Consider the following 9520-nt stretch of genomic DNA (forward strand, 5'->3'; position numbering starts at 1 on the left):
GAAATAGCTGCAAATATTAGCCGGTAATATGAAGTGTTGTCAGCTGAAATCTGATGATGCAGACGACCGTAAGGACGAAGTACCCAAGAGTACCGTTAGGTCGCGCCTGTTTAGCTAAGTGGTAGAGCACTGGTCTTATAATCCAGGGGTCGTAAGTTCCATCCTCACAAGAGTACGATGAATTTTGGAAATCAGTTGCGCGTCGTGGCTGTATAGCAAACAGTATCTGTGATGACGAACAATTAGCAACAGGCGTTTTTTTAAGAATTACCCTCAGATGTGATTAAGGCGAATGGCGCAGATAAAGCATTTGCCAAAGCGGTACAACATAAGGTGGGACGAGGCAGCCTGAATTACATTTTATAGATGTATTTCTCACATATCTCAGAGCCTCTCGCGGTCGCCGTCTTCGTCGTCGTCTTCGTCGTCGTCGTCGTCGTCGTCGTCGTCGTCGCCTCCGCCGCTTCTGCAGAAGTAGCAAATGGCCATCGTAGCAAATGCGGCGAGGGACGCCCTGCCTTCGATTCCGAATGCACAAAGTGTGTGGTCTTGTTTCTCAGTCTATATTTGATCGGTCTCGTAAGAGGTTGAATGTAACGAATGGGTGGGAAAGAGCAAGGGCCAGCGGCTGTGTAGAACGAAAACACAAATCCTCAGGGGTGTGAGCGTTTCGAGATGAGTCGCATACATGTATATGTTGGTCGTCAGTGACCGTGTGGCCTAACGGATAAGGCGTCGGACTTCGGATCTGAAATTACAGGTTCGAATGCTGTCACGCTCGTGTTTTTCCAGTTCTGAAAAAGAAACATTCCGTTTTAATGTAGCAATTGAGCAGTACGAAACCGTCTGAATGTTGCTGTTGACCTTATGTTGTACCGCTTTGGCAAATGCTTTATTTGCGCCATTCGCCTTAATCACATCTCAGGGTAATTCTTAAAAAAACGCCTGTTGCTAATTGTTCGTCATCACAGATACTGTTTGCTATACAGCCACGACGCGCAACTGATTTCCAAAATTCATCTTTCCCATTGAGGATGGAACTTACGACCCCTGGTTTATTAGACCAGTGTTCTACCACTTTTTTTATGTTCATTGGAATTTGTATATTCGTTTGTTTTCTATCCATCTTCTTTGCTCATTTCTGCTGTCTGTTTTGCGCTTTTGTTTCATTCAAAATACACCAAATTTAATAAATATGTCGTAGAAATAACTGCTCCTGGGAAGGACATATTCTTGATCTCATACGTTGCTTTATTCAGAATTACAATGAGACAAATGGAAGTCTTTGCAGTGAGTATAACCTTGACTATAGTACAGGAAAAACGAATTGTTATAACAGATATTCATGTTATCCACGTCCTACTTCATCTCAAGGACGATGTGAAGAAAATTTTGAAATGTTGACTGATACCGGTGCCCATATTGGTTGGTTGTGCGCCAGTGTTGGTGTGAGAGATATACTTGAAAATCTAAGACATTAGGCGCACTGCCGGACAGAATATAGTGGATAAAATGTCCCATAAGCCATAGGTAGCTGTTATGTTTGGCTGCAGGGAAGAGTCGGTAGTCCGGGCGCAGAATGTCGTGGATCTGAATCGCATGAGGTGCAGTCCATTTGAGCACAGCGAGTTTTTTGCGCGTCCAATTCCAGATGTGCACTTGATCCTTGCAGACAAACAGATGTGCAATAGTCTCAACCATGTGGCACAAGTCGCAGTAGGGACTGGGTGCAAGATTAATCCTGTGCCGCTTTTCTTTCGTCGGTATAGTGTCAGCGACCACGTCATACCATTTGGAGCGGACATCTGTCGAAAGCGTTGGATTATGGATGTTAGCCCAAACGAGGGACCAATTGCAAGCCGGATACTTCTTTTCCAAGGGGCCAGGCGGTGACGGCCGAAGTAAGTGGCGGTACAGTTTTACCGTCGGCTTCTTGAAAAGCTCGTCGTCGAGATAGCTACTTTCAAGGTAATACAGTGCTATATGCTGAAAGTGCGGGCCGACGTGGCCAATGTCCACAGGCGGAGATAAGTTGCGGGGGCGGGACCGTTGATAGAGCCGCTTCGTGACGGTGTCCTCGCTGGCGGTGAGTATCTGCCATGAACGTTTCAGATACAGGGCTAGGGCATGAATGCCGGGGTTTTTCAAGCCAAGGCCTCCCATATCGCATGGCAGTGCTGTCGTGGTGAAGGAAACTTTAAAAACATTGAGCTTCCAGACGTACCAGGCGGCCGCCGCTAGGAGTGATCTTGCTACTGTGGGTGGCATAGGTAGGACGGCGGCAACAAATTGTAATTTGGAGAAGGCATAAGAGTTGACCAAAAAGGCTCGCTGCAGACGATCGAGGTGTCGCATGTTCTGGTCGCACAGGAGTGCTTTTATCGCCTGAATTTTGGGTATCCAATTTTTGTGAGACATGTCCAGAGGCCGGGCCGTAACGTAGAGACCAAGGTGTTTTCTAGTCTGTACACAGGGCAGCCAAGCGTCGCCTGTGATAGGTCGTTCTTGACCAAGCGTTAAGGCGGCGGATTTATTGACGTTTAACATGGCACCACTATCTCTTTGGAATTCCTCAAGAATGCGTTTCGCTGCGGTGACATCGCGAACGTCGTTAAGAAGCACGCTGACATCGTCTGCGTAAGCTTGGACCACAGACTTGATACCATAAAACTGGAATCCAGAGAGGCTATGATGTAGATGGCGCAACAAGGGTTCCATGAGGATCGCATAGAGCGTCGTTGAAAGTGGACAGCCTTGCTTGATACCCCGTGAGAGCTGCACGTACTCCGTCAATGTATTATTGATCAGGAAGCGTGTACGGGTACCACTGATACAGTTGTTGATGAGGTGGATAAAATTAAGACTGAAGCCCATTGATTCCATCACGCCGCTGAGATAGTGATAGTCAGCTCGATCGTAAGCCTTATCGAAGTCAAGAAATGCTATGGCCATAGGAGTGCGAGTGGTCCAGGTGAGGGAGACGAGATCCCGATATAGCGCCAAAATGGTGGACAGCGACCGACCACGGATCGCACTCATTTGGTATGGTCCCAGAAGATAGGGTAACAGCTGCCGTAATCGGGCATTGAGGGCGCGCGTCAGAAGCTTAATGTCGGCATTGAGCAGAGTAATGGGCCGCAGATCTTTGGTGGTGGTCGGCGTCGGCGTCTTAGGTATTAAAACAGTTAACCCCTCTGTGAAGGCTGGGGGTAGAGCAATCCCACGTAGTACTTCATTGTACATCTCTGTGAGTTCGTCCCCTAATATAGGCCAATATTTGACGTAAAACTCGACAGAGAGCCCGTCCGTGCCCGGAGATTTATTTCGTGGCGCAGCAAGCAGGGCATCCTTCAATTCTTCTTTGGTAAAGGGAGCAAGCAGGTCCTGATTGAGGTCGTCGGTAATGCGGTACGGCGGGGGTCCAGAATGATACCATTCTCGCACTTTCTCATGTGGTACACCAGCACAGGTGTAAAGTGCAGCAAAGTGGTTGGTAACATGGTTTTTGATGTCTCGCTGTAGGGTATAACAAGCACCGTCTGCATCCTGCAACTTATGAATAAGTTTCCTACGCGCTGCACGTAACTGTTGGACGATATGATGGACTGACGTCTGCTGTTGTGGCAAGTTTGTGGAGTCACGTGCTCGAATCTGGTGGCCGACGGCGGTGCAGCCCGTCAAGGATGTAATCTTGGCTTGGAGTCTGCGTACGTGCGTGATGTTATTAGGCACCTGATGATAATCCCGGTACAATTCTCGCAGGGCACAGAAATAGAATTCAGTGATTTCCTTCTCACCGCGAGCACGAATCCGGGCGTGGTGCTTGATGCAAGTAATGAGTTTCCCCTTTGCATGAAGCGTCCACCAATCAATCCACGTGGGATACGTGGCCCTGCTTGATGTTACGGAGTGCCAAACTGACCGGATCTCACGCTCTAAAGTGGCGTCTTGTAAGAGGCGACAGTTGAGTTGCCATCGTCCGAAGCCTCTATAAACTCTCTGCGGTGAGTGATTAAAGACGATGTGGTAAGCGATATGGTCACTGAAATTAACGGGCCAATATTCGCAAGTTCCCACGTCGGCTAAAAGACCGCGTTGCACATATATGCGATCTAACCTGCTGGAAGATGTCTGCGTAAAGTGAGTAAAGGCAACTTCATCTGGGTGTAAGGTCGCCCACGTGTCGACTGACTGCAATTCTGTAACCAGTGTTAGCAGTTCCTGGCTGAAGTTAAAGTTCGGCGTTTGATCGGTGCGGCGCAATACGCAGTTAAAGTCACCACCCATAATAATACGCAGACGCAAGTCGGTGATTAGATTCGCTATCTCTCCCGTGTAAAACTCCCTCCTCGCCGCTCGCGCGTTGGAACCGGAAGGGGCGTACACATTAAGAAGGAGTACATCATGGAACTGTGCGGCAATGCCTCGTCCGGTAGGTAACATGGACAAACAAGAACATTCAATGCCTTTCCGATACAGAATGATCGTACCTGCCTCCGTCCCTATATTGACAATGGCGTCATAACCGGGGACGTCGGCTAGGAGTGGAGTCAGTGCTTCCTGTACGAACAGAATATCTATATCAGCGGCCCGTAAATAATGTCGAAGGCTGTGGATTTTTGCTTGAGAGACAATGCGGTTAACATTTATGGTAGAAATCTTATAGGATTGTCGTGAACGGAGCGATGTGGGATGAGTGGTCATCTGCAGATGAAAACAGGTACGATTTTTATCCCTTCAACAGTCGTCCGCTTCGGAGGTCGTATAAGTCTAGACGTCGCCGTCCGTGGACGCTGCATTGCGCCGAGACGTAAGCAGCGTATCACCAGTTGCCATCGGTTCTTCACGCTCGGGATTGCCAGTCATATCTTCAATAACATCCGCCCAATTATCGACAGACACAGCCGTCGTCGCGCCTGCTGCAGCAGTTCCGGAACCGCATTGCGGGCCGTCACCCTGCACATCTGCAACTTGGGCCGTCCGCGGTGGTGCACTAATATGTGCCCTCCCCGTGTCAAGGTTGGATACATCATCGTCAATATTCATGGGTGAGGCCAACGACGGAAGACAATCTTCGGTCCCCGAAGTGTCATCGCAGATCATGCGGCCCGCGTGTTTGGCCTTTTCACGCAAGGGAGGTGCCGATTGAGCTGCCGCCGGACGAGCGATCCGACGTTTCTTGTGCTTTTTCGGGGAGGACCCACTGACAGAGGCTTTCGCATTCTTTAAAGGAAGAGGAAGAGTCTCTGTCTCTTGCTGGCTGTCAGTGGCGGTAGTGGCCGCCTCCACAACGTCAACCCTGGCTTCCTCACGTGAGGCGTCACGGGGCACCGCGGCTAGTAAGCCAGCGACCGGCAAGGCTTCCTGAGCGGTAGAGATTTCCATAGGTACATCTCCGTCATTCGTAACATCGGCCACATTAAGTCCGACTTCCGCAGCCGACGCAGTGGGTGTATTTGCACGGACCGCCGCTACATAAGTAGTCGGTAATATTATCGGTTGCGGGGGAGGGCCCAGTTCACCCGCAGGCAGCTGCGTTACACGTCGTTGGATGCACTGTGCCCGGACGTGTCCCGTGGAATTACAGCCTGAACATGTACGAGGCTGTCCCTCATATATGATTATCCCCCTATATCCACAAATCGTTAGGTAGGACGGAATATGCAGTTGCAATTCGATCTTAATTTGCCGCACACCGTTCAAAACAGGGTACTTATGGAACGGGGCCCACTTTTCGGCAATGTTACTGATAATTTTGCCGTAGGACTTAATAGAAGCATTAATTTGTTCAGCCGAGATTTCAAAAGGCAACTCGAAAATCCTGACGGTACGAATACCAAGACCAGCGTGGACAACAGTCACCTCACCAACATTCCCGTCACTGTGTCGAAATTTATAGGTACCGCCACATGAATCGATGATTTTGTCGCACAATTCTGGGTCACGCAATTTGATATAAACTGTGCTACTGACAATAGACAAATGGATACCAATGATATCGGTGGGAGGCAATTTTACATCTTCATCGAGAAATCGTTCGACTTCGTAATATTTCGGTCGAGAAAAACTTCCATCAAACATAAACTTCAAGGTATCCTTCCGCTCTGGGTGATCCATGTTAGGTTCTATTCGTTACAAACAGAGTGTGTGGTCTTGTTTCTCAGTCTATATTTGATCGGTCTCGTAAGAGGTTGAATGTAACGAATGGGTGGGAAAGAGCAAGGGTCAGCGGCTGTGTAGAACGAAAACACAAATCCTCAGGGGTGTGAGCGTTTCGAGATGAGTAGTATACATGTAAATGTTTGTCGTCAGTGACCGTGTGGCCTAACAGATAAGGCGTCGGACTTCGGATCTGAATATTACATGTTCGAATGCATCCACGCTCGTGTTTTTCAGTTCTGAAAGAGAAACATACCGTTTTAATGTAGCAATTGAGCAGTACGAAACCGTCTGAATGTTGCTGTTGACCATTTTTTGCTTGGAGATGCTCTTGAGCTTGAAACACACACAACAAGACCGGTGTTAACTAGCGAAATGGTCGGCAGAGTGCCGACACCGCGAGTTTTGACTGGCACTTGCACATATAAAACAAGGTCGTAAAGTAACTCGTTCGGCTTTTGAGTCACATAAAGTATGTGTGTTAATTTTGACGCCACTAGCTCTGCATGTTGTCATGCAATTTCTTAACTCTCAGAAATGATTATGACATAAAAGTGAAGTACGTGACGAGTGTGACGTTAGGAAACCATTAGGCAGCATGGAGAGAAACTGTATGGGACCACCCAACCGAAACGAGTACTGTGTGACGTGCTACCCGGCGGGTATTCAACACGGTAGCCGGCTAGCTCAGTCGGTAGAGGGTCATACTCTTAATCCCGGGGTCGTGGGTTCGGCCGCACGCTGGGCGGAACGGAATTTTGTTCCGCTGCAGATGTAAATTACCGTTTTTCTGATTAACGATATTTAATGGAAATAGCAACTTTTAACTTTGCCTACGTCTCTGTCAGTCGCAAGGAAACTGTATTTGAAGGTGAAGGTGATTTTGTAGACATGTGTGAAAGACATGTTCTGAAATGCAAGTGTTGTTGTTTGGAGCGCACATCGGTTTCGTGTCAGATGTGTAGCCAAGCAGTAATGGGTCGCCATAGCTGCAAATATTAGCCGGTAATATGAAGTGTTGTCAGCTGAAATCTGATGATGCAGACGACCGTAAGGACGAAGTACCCAAGAGTACCGCTAGGCCTCGCCTCTTTAGCTCAGTGGTAGAGCACTGGTCTAATAAACCAGGGGTCGTAAGTTCCATCTTTACAGGAGAAAGATGAATTTTGGAAATCAGTTGCGCGTCGTGGCTGTATAGCAAACAGTATCTGTGATGACGAACAATTAGCAACAGGCGTCTTTTTAAGAATTACCCTCAGATGTGATTAAGGCGAATGGCGCAGATAAAGCATTTGCCAAAGCGGTACAACATAAGGTGGGACGAGGCAGTCTGAATTACATTTTATAGATGTATTTCTCACATATCTCAGAGCCTCTCGCGGTCGTCGTCGTCGTCGTCATCGTCGTCGCCGCCGCCGCCGCCGCCGCCGCTTCTGCAGAAGCAGCAAATGGCCATCGTAGCAAATGCGGCGAGGGACGCCCTGCCTTCGATTCCGAATGCACAAAGTGTGTGGTCTTGTTTCTCAGTCTATATTTGATCGGTCTCGTAAGAGGTTGAATGTAACGAATGGGTGGGAAAGAGCAAGGGGCAGCGGCTGTGTGGAACGAAAGATGAGTAGTATACATGTAAATGTTTGTCGTCAGTGACCGTGTGGTCTAATGGATAAGGCGTCGGACTTCGGATCTGAAGATTACAGGTTCGGATGCTGTCATGCTCGAGTTTTTCCAGATCTGAAAAAGAAACATACCGTTTTAATGTAGCAATTGAGCAGTACGAAACCGTCTGAATGTTGCTGTTGACCATTTTTTGCTTGGAGATGCTCTTGAGCTTGAAACACACACAACAAGACCGGTGTTAACTAGCGAAATGGCCGGCAGAGTGCCCACACCGCGAGTTTTGACTGGCACTTGCACATCTAAAACAAGGTCGTAAAGTAACTCGTTCGGCTTTTGAGTCACATAAAGTATGTGTGTTAATTTTGACGCCACTTGCTCTGCATGTTGTCATGCAATTTCTTAACTCTCAGAAATGATTATGACATAAAAGTGAAGTACGTGACGAGTGTGACGTTAGGAAAACATTAGGCAGCATGGAGAGAAACTGTATGGGACCACGCAACCGAAACGAGTACTGTGTGACGTGCTACCCGGCAGGTATTCAACACGGTAGCTGGCTAGCTCAGTCTGTAGAGGGTCAGACTGTTAATCCCAGGGTCGTGGCTTCGAGCCGCACGTTGGGCGGAACGGAGTTTTGTTCCGCTGCAGATGTAAAATACCGTTTTTCTGATTAACGATATTTAATGGAAATAGCAACTTTTAACTTTGCCTACGTCTCTGTCAGTCGCAAGGAAACTGTATTTGAAGGTGAAGGTGATTTTGTAGACATGTGTGAAAGACATGTTCTGAAATGCAAGTGTTGTTGTTTCGAGAGCACATCGGTTACGTGTCAGATGTGTAGCCAAGCAGTAATGGGTCGCCATAGCTGCAAATATTAGCCGGTAATATGAAGTGTTGTCAGCTGAAGTCTGATGATGCAGACGACCGTAAGGACGAAGAACCCAAAAATACTGCTACGCCGTGCCTCTTTAGCTCAGTGGTAGAGCACTGGTCTAATAAACCAGGGGTCGTAAGTTCCATCCTTACAGGAGAAAGATGAATTTTGGAAATCAGTTGCGCGTCGTGGCTGTATAGCAAACAGTATCTGTGATGACGAACAATTATCATCAGGCGTCTTTTTAAGAATTACCCTCAGATGTGATTAAGGCGAATGGCGCAGATAAAGCATTTGCCAAAGCGGTACAACATGAGGTGGGACGAGGCAGTCTGAATTACATTTTATAGATGTATTTCTCACATATCTCAGAGCCTCTCGCGGTCGTCGTCGTTGTCGTCGTCGTCGTCGTCGTCGTCGCCGCCGCCGAAGCCGCTTCTCAGAAGTAGCAAATGGCCATCGTAGCAAATGCGGCGAGGGACGCCCTGCCTTCGATTCCGTATGCACAAAGTGTGTGGTCTTGTTTCTCAGTCTATATTTGATCGGTCTCGTAAGAGGTTGAATGTAACGAATGGGTGGGAAAGAGCAAGGGGCAGCGGCTGTGTAGAACGAAAACACAAATCCTCTGGGGGTGTGAGCGTTTCGAGATGAGTAGTATACATGTAAATGTTTGTCGTCAGTGACCGTTTGGCCTTATGGATAAGGCGTCGGACTTCGGGTCTGAATATTACATGTTCGAATGCTGTCACGCTCGTGTTTTCCAGTTCTGAAAAAGAAACATACCGTTTTAATGAAGCAATTGAGCAGTACGAAACCGTCTGAATGTTGCTGTTGACATTTTTTGCTTATAGATGCTCTTGAGCTTGAAAC

The 9520-nt window shown here is 47.9% G+C and overlaps 1 non-coding gene across 1 annotated transcript; it reads left to right on the forward strand.

The window, feature by feature from the left end:
* The first annotated feature begins 8738 nt into the window (after positions 1-8738).
* On the forward strand, positions 8739-8810 carry Trnai-aau (transfer RNA isoleucine (anticodon AAU)). The gene has a single exon. It is a non-coding gene; the product is annotated as a tRNA-Ile (tRNA).
* Positions 8811-9520: the final 710 nt, after the last annotated feature.

This window comes from Schistocerca gregaria, chromosome 4, assembly GCF_023897955.1.
Source record: "Schistocerca gregaria isolate iqSchGreg1 chromosome 4, iqSchGreg1.2, whole genome shotgun sequence".
NCBI classification, from domain to species: Eukaryota; Metazoa; Arthropoda; class Insecta; order Orthoptera; family Acrididae; genus Schistocerca; species Schistocerca gregaria.